Here is a 15413-nt window from a genome sequence, read left to right on the forward strand (position 1 = left end):
ACATGTGAATCACACTCCTAGTCGCTGGCCAGTTGCACCACTGTAACGCATCCGGACTGTGCTGTTTCGCACTCGGCACATTCGTGGATGGCCTTCTGTCACAGCTGCCTCCAGCTGATATTATGCTACACTCCCGAAAAGGAGGCGATTGAGTGAAAAAAAATGTCCCGGTAAACATGTAAGGAAATCGTAAAGAAGTACCATCAAAACGTTTTTATCGAAGCCAAATAACTCACTGCTGCTGTTTTATTACGCTCGCGTGGATCACACGCGTCGTGCGGAATACGTGGGACGGTAAGAGCTGGAACGTATTTACACTGCATGGTTTTGAAGACGTAATGGACAGAAAAATTGCTCTAGAGCCAAGGAGAAACCTTAGTCGTGTACGTAGAATTAGCGAATATGTTGTCACCAGGCATCGCTTATGATGACGTAATTAAAAAGTTGACAGCATCATTTCTTTGTATCGATGTGTTAAATGGTAACAGATAAGAAAGGATTCCTCGAATGCCTTTACACACTGCTCATGATAGGAGGACGACTGCATTCGAGTCAACAATTAATTCACTGAGAAGGCAGAGAAATGGAAAAAGCTTGCGTCAGCGATATTATTCTGTCGTGTAGCTGGGTGGCGCCTATCGCGAGAATGAAGTACGCCAAAACTTTGGTTTACGATGCCTGACTTCGTTATGTGCTCCTCGCTGGCGTATGTGAATCTGTGAACACACACCGGGCTTCATGTGTTCGACCGTAGAGATACACATATACACGGCGCCTGCATCTATCCTTCCCGTGTTGTGGTTCGAAACCAAATGGATTAGACGGTTGCACTATCTGCAACTGGAATCAAGTACTGACTTCAACAACTGATCTTGTTGCATTGGTATCACTCATTTGGTAATTCAATTCATCTACTTTCTGCAAGATTCGCGACGTTAATGCGACAACTATCCTTGTTACGTTTGGCCATGTGGAACGACAGCAAACGTTTCAAACACTATCCTGCCAACTCTTTATTTTCACAAATGGCAGAATTACAGGAATGCGACGAATTTCTCTTCTTGTTGGACTGTGGCTCATTCAGCTGGCCTCTTCCACAGAATCGGTTGGCGGGAATCATATAGTTTTCTGGCCATTTCCTCACGACTACGTCTCATGTGTGTCATTATGCTTTAAGAAGTGACATCCGTGATGTCCAGATTTACACAGAATTCGAGGCTATGATCCCTGCATACTCCAGTACAGATACCACACAGTATCGAGATATGAAGCGTGAAGAACCGAATACGTTACTGACGGAAGACATTAATATACCGAGTTAGAGATCAACATCCTGTCGTCTCAAAATCTTCGCCATTCGTAGCGTTTTAGACCTGACGACCGACACGCATCCCTACTTTCTACCTATGCAACGATTTTGAAGCAGGTTCGGTGCGTAGCTTGTGGAGCCAGTTGGGTTAAAATTCTCCCTTTCTAAAGAGAGTGTCCAAACATTCCTCAGTGCTCCGCCACCGGGCAGACTGTAACGACTTTTGTTTCGCGTGTGTTTGAGGCGGACTGCAAGCACTTGCATAGTAAGCAGCGCTGGTAATTCACTGCCGTCCACCCAGCCCGGGAAACGCACAATATGCAAATGTAGAGACCTACTTTGGAAAACGTACGCACATTCTGTACCCATCGCGGCAGGCCTCGTTACGTGGTACACAACCGTGACGTCACAACACGGACACACTCGCCCTGTTTATCTCGGCCGACTCTGCAGCGCCACACGTGCAGCCCCTGCCATCGACAGAGCTCGGCCTTACAGCCTTCTCACTAAGACGATGCGTTTAGTATTGCGAAAGATTTGTCCTATTATTAAGTTTTAGCATCTAAATGGTGTACTGCTACTGCTTTAATATACTATCAAAACATATAAATGGCGTACATCTAATCGATCGCTAGGAAAAAAGGGATTACAAGTTCCAAACGCACAAATTTCCGCTTGTTTGTTTTCTGCATCGACAATCGAATCGCAGAGCCTTTGTTGCCAAAGAGTTTTCGTTGCAGTTTGCTTCTTCCTCTGCGAAGTAGTACTGTGATTTCTTACACATTCCACCCACGTATCAGCTCAGTATGAAAGTTGCCTCGATGACAATAGAGAAGAAATTTATCATTTCAAGGTTCTCGTACGAAGTTTGGTGTCTGCTCCTGGACGTGTCCGAAAAGTCCATACTACTAGGAATCTGTACTACAAATTGGCACACGCCGTATATGTAATGCAATTCTTTGGAAACCATGTCCCAATTAGGGCAAACGCAGTCACTACTGTGCACTATTAGAATCTTTCATCTGCCTGACTCTACATAGGTAGCGTCACAGTTACTCAGAACATTTCACTTTTGTTTCGAAGTAAATATCAAAACTTGCAGGATGAAAGAGCACAGTGTTGTCCTCCTTATTCCACAGAAAACACGATAAGAAGTGTTGCGCTCCTCCGATTACGCCGCAGCTAAGAGAAGCCTGCAGCTCATCATCGTAGTCGCATTTCTCTCCGCGTCACACCTCTGTAATTCGTCAGTACGAGATAAACGAACAACCAAAATGACGCGGTGTTTATAAATTGCCGCGAAATCTCCCGAGGGCCGAGAATTCCGTTACAACTGGGAAAGGAGTTGCTCGCAACGGCATTCCTGCGTCAGACGCTGTCCGTGTCCATACCGAGTTAAACTTTAGTGGCAGTGCAGGATTATTTTATAAAGTTCCATCGCCCCTTTTTTTGGTTACCGTATCACTGCCGTCGTGCTGCCAGGGAACATGCCGATGTCCGCGACTCTGTTTCCCCGCGCCGGGACGTAAATGATTCGACGAGTTGCTCTGGACTACAGCTACCCTCCAGGTTGTAATTACTGTTGCAAAATCTGATCTGTGCGGCCCTTTTGATGGCAGAATACGTAAAGCCTTTGTATGAAATAAAAAAGTTTGCATCCCTCAGTTTAGCGTTGATAACAGTACTTTAATTATTTTTGCCTAAAACACAAGTGCGAAATATTGTACAAAGTTGTTGTTGTTGTGGTCTTCAGTCATGAGACTGGTTTCATGCAGCTCTCCATGCTACCCTATCCTGGGCAAGCTTCTTCATCTCCCAGTACCTACTGCAACCTACGTCCTTGAGAATCTGCTTAGTGTATTCATCTCTTGGTCTCCCTCTACGATTTTTACCCTCCACGCTGCCCTCCAATGCTAAATTTGTGATCCCTTGATGCCTCAGAATATGTCCTACCAACCGGTCCCTTCTTCTTGTCAAGTTATGCCTCTTCTCCCAATTCTATTCAGTACCTCCTCATAAGTTATGTGATCTACCCATCTAATCTTCAGCATTCTTCTGTAGCACCACATTTCGAAAGCTTCTATCCTCTTCTTCTCCAAACTATCTTTCGTCCATGTTTCACTTCCATACATGGCTACACTCCATACAAATACTTTCAGAAACGACTTCCTGACATTTAAATCTATACTCGAAGTTAACAAATTTCTTTTCTTCAGAAACGCTTTCCTTGCCATTGCCAGTCTACATTTTATATCTTGTGTACTTAGACCATCATCAGTTATTTTGCTCCCTAAATACCAAAACTCCTTTACTACTTTAAGTGTCTCATTTCCTAATCTAATTCCCTCAGCATCACCCGACTTAATTCGACTACATTCCATTACCCTCGTTTTGCTTTTGTTGACATTCATCTTATATTCTCCTTTCAAGACACTGTCCATTCCGCTCAAGTGCTCTTCCAAGTACTTTGCTGTCTCTGACGGAATTACAATGTCATCGGCGAACCTCAAAGTTTTTATTTCTTCTCCATGGATTTTAATACCTACTCCGAATTATTCTTTTGTTTCCTTCACTGCTTGCTCAATATACAGATTGAATAACATCGGGGAGAGGTTACAACCCTGTCTCACTCCCTTCCCAACCACTGCTTCCCTTTCATTTCCCTCGACTCTTATAACTGCCATCTGGTTTCTGTACAAATTGTAAATAGATTTCGCTCCCTGTATTTTATCCCTGCCACTCATCTATACACAGTTAAGCCGAATACATTTTTCCGGCAGTTCTCCGTCCCTGCGGCCGACAGAGCTTTGCCACTGCCTCAGCTGCTGACTGTCGCTGCTGGCGCTCCGAAAGGTCGGCGGATCAACTCTCTCGCGAGTGACGGCGGTTTCCTGGCGTAAATGAAAGCGTGAAAACTTTTTCGAATATGCCCACAGAAGAACGTCGCGTCGCCTGCCATTTACGAGATGCTTAACCATTCCCACATGTCATAATCACACTCCTAGTCGCTGGCCAGTTGCACTGTTTTAGTGCATCCGGACACTGCTATTTTGCAGTCCGCACATTCATGGGTGGCCTTCTGTCACAGCTGCCTCCAGCTGATGGTATCCTAAACTTCTGAGGAGGAGGTTTTGTGAGAAAAACTTCAAGAAAACACGGATAGAAATCGTCAAAAAATACCGTCAAAACATATTTATCCGTGCCAGGTAACGCATTTGATTCTGCTTTATTGTGCTGACCTGGATGACACGCGATGCGTGGTAAGAGGTGTAACGTATTTTTACGCTCCAAGGTTATGAAGACTTCCAACGGCTAGAAAGATTCGTCTTGAGTCAAGGCGAAATCTTAATCATACATGTTTTATCAACGTGTATTTTGTCAACAGGCATCGATTGTGAAAATGTAATAAAAACAGTCGACAATATCATCTGTTTTGTGCCGATGCGGAATTTAAACGCCGTGTGAGGAACTGTTTCCTTTCTTGGGGCAATGTGTCCAGCAGTTGCTTCTCTGCTTATACATGTTCCATTAGTAACTGGCAACTGAAGAAAAAGATCTATCCAGGACCTTCACACACTGCATTTATGAGAACAAAGATCACATTCTAGACAAACGGCGGTAGAGAATTAGAATAAAAACTTTGTGTCATCCATATTCTTTTGTCCTGTTGCTGGGCAGAGCCGGTCGCGTGATCGAACGCCACCAGAGCTTCATTCACGGTGCCTGAATGCGTTATTTGCCACGCGTTGGCCAGTGTAAAACTTTGGACTCACACTATTTTCCGTACCTTCGGCCGACCTCGAAATTCTGCCGTAGTGTCCTTCATATTCCTGCCATTTATTAAAGCACTCTGAAAATTTTTTTTTTTATTATCACGTGAAACAAAAGTTATCATTTCGATTTCCTGTTATTGAATGAGCTGTCCCTCGTGTCGCATCGCAGAGTTGTCCCACAAGTCAGTGCGATTTGTATATCTATGTACTCTTTCTAAATCATTCCCCAGTGTGGGACAAGCACATCTGCGAGAAATTTGTTATCATACATTTATTATCTACTGTTTGAATCTCTGATTTGTTGGTACTATACATATTTAGGGACATGCGTGAGGTCTTCAAATCGTCTCTTTGACAGCAAAATAGTAGGACTGTTAATACATTCCACATAGGGCCGTCATTGCAAATCGATCGGCCAGTAGCAGTTCTGTCTCATCACGGAAACACTGCAATATCGATGCTGCAAATGTCGTTATAACCACAGCCAACCTCTCGCTTAGGGGCATAGGCTCCATCACACAACACTGATTGATTACTCTATCACAAGTTTTCTGGCCATCCCTAAGCGCCTAATCTTTTCAGGTGCAAAACCCTTCCACCAGTGCCCGTCTCGCATTTCTTTCGACAACGAGCGTAATCCTGGTCGGTTACAGAGGAGCCACTAACGATGTAGTGGGCCTGGATAAGACTTTTGAACATCCCCTTACGTCTGACCTCATCATATTCTTCCAACTTATATTTTCACTGGCGTCCGTAAGGGATTCGTTCTCTACATTACTTGTTGACCTCTTCGTTTCGCAATACGAAAACACCACTAAGTTCGTTTCATTGTCCATATTTTGCTCAGCGGAGACCATGGGTCTTAAACGTATGAATCTTGGAACGTACCGCAGGCGTTCGCTCCGGCTAGTAGAATCGATTAAGGTTTAACATGTAAACATGACTACAGAAGAGTAGTTTCCGAAATTTTGGTCATCCCAATGTTGTGTCCCGCATGGCCGCCGTCTGTGTCGCGCCGTTCGTCTTGACTGCTCAGTACAAACATGGAAACTCGCAGCAGGTATCCGATTCTGTTAGCCCACCTTGATGCAGGGCTAGAAGCAATATTCACAACATTTCAGTATAATCAAAGCAGTTAATAAGTAGAATAGTGTTTGCCTCTCGTCAGGAGAAGGAGTAGGGGCTACTTGGTTCCATAGAGTATCGTCCTTGTGTCGTAGATATATATCGAACTAAGAAAGAGTAATCAATTTCACCGTATTCATGCTGCTCCGAAACATTACTTCAACATCATAGACGGTATAAATTTATTTCGTCTTTAATTTTAAACGCTTTGGCAACCGACCAACGGTGCTTGCTTTCACTAATACCTGTTCTGTGGGGCCTCATACGTTGCCCTACAATAGCGTGACAGACACTCTTGTCCGACATTTCTGCGTACACCACTCTACTAGAGGACTTTTTGTAACCAAGAAACGTATTTCACGTCTAATTCAGTAGTGCTTTGTTGTAAGTGTCACATTTCCTTTTACGTAGTCACTGTATACTGAATTTTAAAATTACTAGTCGCTACCAACGTATTCCCGCCATTTTGCCGTTCTTAGCACTTTCTACCAAAGATTAAGTGTACTGGACTCGTGAGAATTCGAACAACAGAGTGTAATGCATCGTCTGGCATACACAGGGCGTGGAAAACCAATCTGACGAAGACAGTATCAAATGAAGGAATCTGAGTATAGAAAATACAGGTCGCAGTTAAATCTTTCAACCACTATGCCAGCATGAAAACGGTGGTCAGTTTGAACATTTTCTATACATACACATGTTAACTAAGTGGTGCCTCATTTTTCACTAATTTTGACCTTTTTGAGATATATCCAAACAAGAAACATGGACATGTGGGTGTCCTCATTCCTGAAGAAGTACTAGACGTGTTAGTGATGTTTTGAAGTTATCTTGTTCCCATCGTGACGACTGGTTAGTCCGAACGTTCTGTTTACGTATACATTTTCTGTAAATTACCTATCATTTTGAACAAGGACCTCCGTATGTCAGATTTCAATTACGTTCCTGCACCACTGAAAATATACATTTACGACTTTTAGTTCCCATATACAAATTCCTATGCTACATGCTGTCCTTCCGCCCTGCAATCTTGGTCAAATGGTTTCTCCACGCCCTGTATATCGGTTCTGGATGGCAAAACTAGCTCCTACAGCACTGTATAAGTTATTCACTTCATACGTTCGTTACACGTATGTCACTGAATGACACCCTGCCAGGTTGTCCCCCTTATGTTCCGCCACGTCTCTGGAAAGGCTGCACGCGATCCACAAAATCACGAAAACAGTTCCAGATTCGCATACTGACACTGTACTGATTGTAAGCACATTCAGACATTAATCGCAAATGCAGATCATAGTAATGTAGAAGCCGAGTTTATCTTTCCGTCAATTCTCCGTCTACTGCAGACCACAGAGCTCTGTCGCTGCATCGGCGGTCGATTGTTGCTGTTGGCGCCACAGAATGAAGGCAGTTACGTCCAGAGTTACTCCGGAGTAACTGGGATTCTGTTAAAGCAATGAAAACAAAGAAGTAACGGACGGGGCCACTAGGAATCAAACAGTACGTTTCTGTTAGTTTAATGCGGTGACAATTTTGAACGATGAGCTTTGTGAAGCGATTGAGTTAACAGCAATTACACAAACCCAGGTTTTAAGTTGGGCCCTCCACAGACAAACCCACTAAACGTCCTTGCCAAGTTTCATGTCACACGCAACTAAATTACACTATTTCTTATGAACTACACATAACCGAGCCAGTAATTCATGACGAAGTTGACTATTTCTTCTACCACTCTCGTATTTTTCTTACGTAAGGAATGAGCAAAATGCTCACACGAGACAGCAGTCTTGCGTCTGTCATGCAATCATCCAGGAAATAATTCCTCCAGCCACAGCAATTCCTTTTGCGACACAGGAATGATTTTACAATTACCTCTGCATTTAATTCATATTTAACTTTATAAACTGAACATTTAGTAAAAGGGTGAACCGAATTACGTACTGCATAGTGTGAATGAATGCTGCAATTTTGGCGGCAACAAAGAACAACGAACACAAAATACTAAGACTCGGCTGCAGATGTCTGCCACCATAGGGCCGCAGTGGCAGCTGAGACGTCCGTCAAGTCTTAATGGCGGCCACAGCGGCTGATGTCCGTTACAGACGTAGCGGCAGCCCAGAGGGACGTGTGACGTCACATGGCACCCCTGTCTCCCTGGAGCACGCGCCACGTGTTTCGCTGTATCTAATCATTTTTTTCGCCTTATCGAGCATATCATCACATTCGAACACCAGTATATTTTGTAGGTATCAATATAATCAATTTAAACCATCTTTATAATACCTTGTTACGACCACAGTGATTATTAACAATTTTACATTCAATTTTTATCGGGTACTTATTCGTTAGTTTCTGTCTTTCCTCATTCTACGATGATGAGCCTACAAACCAATTAGCTTTGCAAAGAGAACGATTATGTAGATTATTGTGGCTTATATCAGTTAATATCATTTTCTAGTGATGAATACGGTAGGTAGTTTCTGTTGGAACGAACGACGACTTTTGCGATTCGCTTTCCACGTCTGCAATCGAGTTTTAACCGCTATTTCACAGTAATAAAACGTCATCACTGCATGTTAACAAACCGGTGCTCGGGGCTCACATTGCGTATGAGAATGCCGACTTGATAATTAAGAAGCGATAAATCTTTATAGTTCGCCCATTACTACTGCGAAATATTGAAGTGCTTTTATGTGCGGACAGAGTGTGTAAAGTAGTACACAATCGTTTGCTGTCGAAAGGTGGAAGTGTTATGCAAGCAAGACACCACAAGTCATTAGTAGAAGTCAGTAGCATTTTTCATTCAAGAATACGACGCGTAATTTTGATTGGACGGAACGATACCTTTTCGAGTTTGTGTGTAGAAGACCTAACTCTAAATGCTGGTTTATATAGACTACATACAGTTAGGCATGCCCCACCGAGGTAATTTACAGTTTAAAACTTTACTCGCTTACAATTTCGATAAACGTAATGTTTGACTGGTGATTGTGCATTTGTTATAATTTTTTTCCCGTTTTCATTTTCACCATAAAACCGCCATCATTGGCGAGAATAGAATATTATGAACTGCCGACATTGTGGAGCGCCAGCAGCAACAATCAGTCGCTGAAGCAGCGACAAAGCTCTGTGGGCCGCAGGAGACGGAGAATTAACGGAATAATAAACCCAACCTTCTATATTGCGTTCAACGTCAGTACCGTGTCATTGTGAATCCGACGCTGCTTTTACGATTTTGTGGAACCCGTGCTGGCGTTCGAGTGGCGTGGAGTAACATAGGCGGACATCTCTTCTACAAGTCATTCAGTGACGTATGTGAGAAAAAGCAAACGTGAGCAGTGTTGTTGGAGCGATGTTTTGTCATCCGGCACCGTTACACATGACGTGCTGCCCGCAATCTCAAGTGCTCCGCACTCATTCCTCGATAAAATGAATGTGCTTAAAACGGTAGACCGAACGAGCTGATGCGCCGGTTAGCACACTGGACTCGCATTCTGGAGGACCACGGTTAAAACCCGCATGCGGCCGTCCTCATTTAGGTTTTCCGTATTTCCCTGAATCGCTTCAGGTCAATGCCGAGATGGTTTCTTTGAAAGGGCACTGCCGAATTCCTTACACGTCCTTCCCTAATCCGACGACCTGGCTGTTTGGTTCCCTCCCATATGAAACTAACTAAAACGGTAAACAAGGTGACGATGTCTGCGACGCTGCTTCCACCATGCTTTAAACGCTATCAGGTCTCGGAGATCCTCTGTAGCTTCTCGACGCTAAAAGACTACAGCCGGCGTGGCGGTAGAAGTCGCTGCCGCACATTGTCATCTCTGCGGCCTGTCTTTTCATGGAACTGATGTCCCTTGGTTGTACCTGAATATAAATAACGTAATTAATTTTGCCTAAAACACTGCAGCGAATATTTACATTTATTACTGTTTTCTCGCATTGTCGTCCTAAAGATATTCAGGTTTCGTAATATCTTCACCGTTTTCCCATGTGTTTTTTTGGCCTTCGCCAAGCAAATGCACCATTAGCAGTGCAGAAAACTCGCCGCCGTCAAACCAGCATCTGAGACGAATTTGCTAGCCTATAAAACTCGTTATTATAGTCTTCTGGAAGCGACAGAGCTTGGTCTATTATTGGCCACACTAAGACAATACATTCACCACCCGAGCAGCCCTGTCGTTGTAGGAAGTTAAGGAATTTCGAGGGCTTACTTTTCGTCTGGCTTCGATACACTCTAAAAACATCTCAGCCGTTTGTATGTAACCGTTTCCAACTCTGTCGCCTACATGTAATTATTCTGCCCTTACTCGTTTTCTAGGACTTGACTGCTTGATATGTTGTCCTTATTATGGCATTTTCCATTCCGACGCGAAAAGAAAAAGTTTTTAATATTTTCTCTCGTACTATCAAGAGTTTAGTGAGCATCTGTGCATTTTATTTTTATTTTTATTTTCTTTGATAGTACTTCATTAACTAAAGGCAACGGCAGGCGTCTCTTGCTGATACCCTATGGTGACGTCCTAACATCCAGACTCGCGTCTCATTCATTACGAACAGTTCTGCACTGCCACATATGTTAGCCCTGGAATCGAGTGAGCAGGGCCTTTTAGCTTCTCACTAGAACAATACATTAAGTACACTAAAAAGATCACGCTTTTCTGGACAGATTATTTTTTTCCCCATTTAACACGACTCTTTTTGTTAGTATAGATACAAACACACTTTGAAAGCGTGTAAATGGTAGATATCTGTCCGATCGTGTTTTAACTCACCGGCCTACAAGCGCAAGACTTGACGCTCCTCGTGGCTTTGTGTTCGCCTCGACAAACGGGTCACGTGCTCTCTGTTGGCAACATGCTAGTATTATTCCTGCAGCGTCTCACATCTCGAAATTCTACCGCAGTCGGTTTCACATTCTTGCTATATGTTAAAACAAACCCGCAATTTTTTTGATGACCAAGAAAACGAAGTTGTCATTTTTATTTCATCTTATTAAACGTGCTATCCGTCGTGTTTCAACAGTCGACATCGCAAAGCTGTACCACAAATCGGCGCGATTTGTATATCTACGAGACTGTCTCGAAGTCATTGCCCAATATGAGAGAAACCCATCTGCGTGTCATTTGCGATGATATAATTGTTATCTAGTATTTGAATCACCGTTTTCTCAGTAAAATAATGACGTAGGGAAGCGTATCTGGTACTCAGTCTGTTTCTGTGAACGTCAAATAGTAGGACTGCTACTGCGTAGTACATAGTGCCGTCTTAGCAAACCGATCTGCCAATAGCTGTTCTGTCTTATTACGCAAACTCTGTGATATCGATCCTGGAAATGTGCTTATAGCCACAGCCTGCCTCTCGCTTAGGGCCAAGGGCCACGGCAAACAGTGGCCGGTGACAAGACACCCCCTGACTCTGTGCACAGCGGTCTGGATGGGTCTTTAGTCTTTGAGAAGTTTTGTCGCCGTGCCTAAACGCTTAACGCCTTTTGGTGAAATGTGTTTGCAGCAGTGCCCATCGCGCGTCTGTCAGTAATCCGTACTCTGCACTATTTGTTGATGTCTCCTGTTCATATTACACACAGACTGATAAGTTCACTTCGTCAAGGACAGCTGGATTGCAGAAACCATGCGTGTAAAAATTATGAAGCTCGGGACGTCGACGTTTGTTGACCCTAGTAAAGACGATTAATGTTCAACATGTAAGTACATGATTAGTCAAAAACGGTTTCCAAAATTTCATCTGAATGTTGAGATCCGCGTTTTGCCGTGCCGTTCATTTTGACTGCTCAGTACAAATATGGAAACTTGCAGCTGGTATTAGATACCTACATAGAGGACTTCAGCCAAATTTCAGTGCAGTCAAAACCGTACAGAAATAGAACAAATGAGGGTAACTGGGCTCCATAGGTTACTGTGTCGCAAGTATACATCGAGGTACAGAGAGCAGTCGGTATCACAGTATTCATCGGTCTCTGAGTCATCACTTCCACATCACAGACGCCATAAAATTATTTCGTCCCTACTCACGATGATAGGAGCAATGCGACAGACGCCATTAAAAGTTGTGTTTCATTGTCAGTGCATTGGGAACTGCCCAGTCGTGCATTGTCTCTCGTTCCATTAATACCGATGCTGTGGGGGCTCATAATATGTTGCCCCATAATAATGTGACAGGCGCTTTTGTCACGACATTTATACATTCACTACTTCGGTCGAGGACTTTTTGTAATCAAGAAATGTATTTTACATCTTACATAGTAGCACCTTGATTAAACGTACCGCATTTTCTTTCACGTGCTTACCGTCTACTAAATTTTAAAGTTGTGTATCGCTACCAACGCATTCCGTCATTTTGCCGTTTCCAGCGCGTTCTATGGACTCGTGAGAAGTCGACTATCGTTATTTGTTACGACATACTTACGTTAATTAAGTAGTGGCTCATTTCTCATTTACTTTGACCTTTCTTAGACATCTTGAAACATTAAACATGGACATATTACTGTCTTCATTTCTAAATAAGTACTGTCTGGTAGGTCGGCTAAGTATGATAAACGTATATGTGGTGTTTTAACTTTTTCTTGTCCTCATCCTGAAGACTGGTTAGTCGAAAGTCTGTGTTCCAGGTAGATTTTCTGTCAATTACCATTCATTTTGAGTAAAGACGCATTTGCGACCCTTAGTTGCGTTACTCAAATTTCTATGTTTCCCACTGTCACTCCACCCTGCACGTTTGGTCAAATTGTTTTCTTTCACCCCGTATAACGTTGCTGGAAGGCAAACGTCGCTCAGCCAGCACCGCTTAAATTATTCACTTTTTCACATACGCTACACATATGTCATTTAGCGACTCCAATCCCGATCGTCCGCCTATATTCCGCCACGTCACTGGAACGCAACCACGCGACACATAAAATCGCGAAACCAGCGTCAGATCCGCATAACTTTACTGTACTGATTACGAGCACATTTCGACGGCCGGCCGGCGTGGCCGTGCGGTTCTAGGCGCTTCAGTCTGGAACCGCGCGACCGCTACGTCGCACGTTCGAATCCTGGCTCGGGCATGGATGTGTGTGATGTCCTTAGGTTTGTTAGGTTTAAGTAGTTCAAAGTTGTAGGGGACTGATGACCTCAGAAGTCCCATAGTGCTCAGAGCCATTTGAACCATTTTTGAACCACATTTCGACGTTAATCACAAATGCAGATAGTGGTAATGTTCAAGCTGCATTTATTTCTTCGTTAATCTTCCGCCTCCTGCAACTGAGAGAGCTTTGGCGCCGCCCGAGCGACTGTTGCTGTTACTGTCAGCATCGCGTGACGTTGGCGGTTTCAGCTCTCCCGCGAGATTTGACGGTTTCTGAAGTAAATGAAAACGGGAAAAAAAATGTTCATCGTCGAAATCAGAGTGAATCCGTACTTGATGCACCGATTTAATTTTCAATTTCTACCCACAGCAGAACCTCGCGTATCCCTCCAGTTGCGAGAGACACGTGTCCTTTCCCACGTGTGAATCGCTCTCCTGGTCGCTGGCCAGTTGTACCATTGTAAGCACCCGGACTGTGTTGTTTCGCACTCCGCACATTCATGATGTTACCCTACACTACTGAGAAGGAGGCGATTGTGTGAGAAATACTTCCGGAAAACACGCATAGAAATCGTCTAAAAATACCGCCGAAACGTTTTTATCCAAGCCAGTTAACTCATGTGATGTCGTTTTATTATGCTCACCTGGGTATGCGTTTTGCGGAATAGGCGTAGCGGAAAGGGGTGGGACGTGTCTACACTCCATGATTCTGAAGACGTATAATGCCTAGAAGAATTCCTCTAGAGTCAAGGCGAACTCTTAATCATGTACGTAGAATAATCGGATATGTTACCAGCCACTGGCTTGTAAACATGTAATAAAACAGTTGACAGCATCGTTTGTTTTTTATCAGTGTGAAATTTAAACCCAGTGTGAGAATCTGTGTTACTTCGTCGCAATGTGTCCAGCTGTTCACCTTCTGTTCCCACAAACTGCATTCGTTAAATGGTAACAGATGGAAAACGATCCGCTGAGGGCGTTTACACACTGCACATGAGAGGAGACACAGCGCATTCAAGTCAACAATCAATCCACCGAAGAGGCGGAAAACGGGAAAAAGCTTGCGTCAGCGATATTATTGTGTCTTGCCGCTGATCAGCGCCGATCGCGAGACCGAAGACAGTGAAAGCTTCATTTTACGGTGCTCGACTGCGCCGTCCGCTCCTGGCTGGCGAGTGTGAAGCTGTGGACACACACCACGTTTAACGTTCGACCATATAGACACACATATGCTCGGCGCCTGCCTCTACCCCTGCTGTGCTGATGTTCGAAACCCAGTGGACTAGACAATTACATTATCAATGCCTGCAATCAAACACTGATTTCAACATCTCCTCTTGTTGTATTTGAATTAACCTAATTTCCCCAAGATTCGCAATGTTAATGCGATAACTATCCTTATTACGTTTGGCCAGGTGGAACGACAGCGAACTTTTCAAACACTGTCCTGACAACTTTTTATTTTAACAAACGACAAAACTGCAACAATTCGAGGAATTCCTGCTCTTGCTGCACTGCGCCTCATTTAGCTGGCCGCTTCCGCGGAAGACTGAATATCGGTTTGGCGGGAAGCACATAGCCATCTCACGTGTGGCATTATACTTCAAGAAGTAGCATCCGTAATCTCCGATTTTTACACGGAATAAAGAGCTATGACTTGTGTTTCATCCAGTACAGACATCGAGATAAGAAGCGAGATGTACCAGAAAACGTTACTTGTAGATTAAATTCATAATAGTGTTCAGAGATTAACTTTCTGTCGTGTCAAATATCTTTGCCATTCGTAGAGCTTTAGATGTGACGACCGACATAGCCTACATCCCTACTTTCATCCAACCCAAGGATTTTGGAATACGTTGGCCGCGTAGCGTGCGCGGTCGCTTGGCTTGAAATTCTCTCTATGGAAAGAGACTGTCCAGACATTCCTCAGCGCTCCGTCAGTGGGCAAACTGCAACGACTTTTGTTTCACGTGTGTCTGTCGTGGTCGGCAAGCACTTGCATCTGAAGCAGTACCGACAACTCACCACTGTCAACCCAGCCGTGAAAACGCGTATGCAGGTGTAGCCACATACTTACGAAAATTTACTTGTTTTCTATACACATCGCGTTCCATAACAGACAA

This window comes from Schistocerca piceifrons, chromosome 11, assembly GCF_021461385.2.
Source record: "Schistocerca piceifrons isolate TAMUIC-IGC-003096 chromosome 11, iqSchPice1.1, whole genome shotgun sequence".
Lineage (NCBI taxonomy): Eukaryota > Metazoa > Arthropoda > Insecta > Orthoptera > Acrididae > Schistocerca > Schistocerca piceifrons.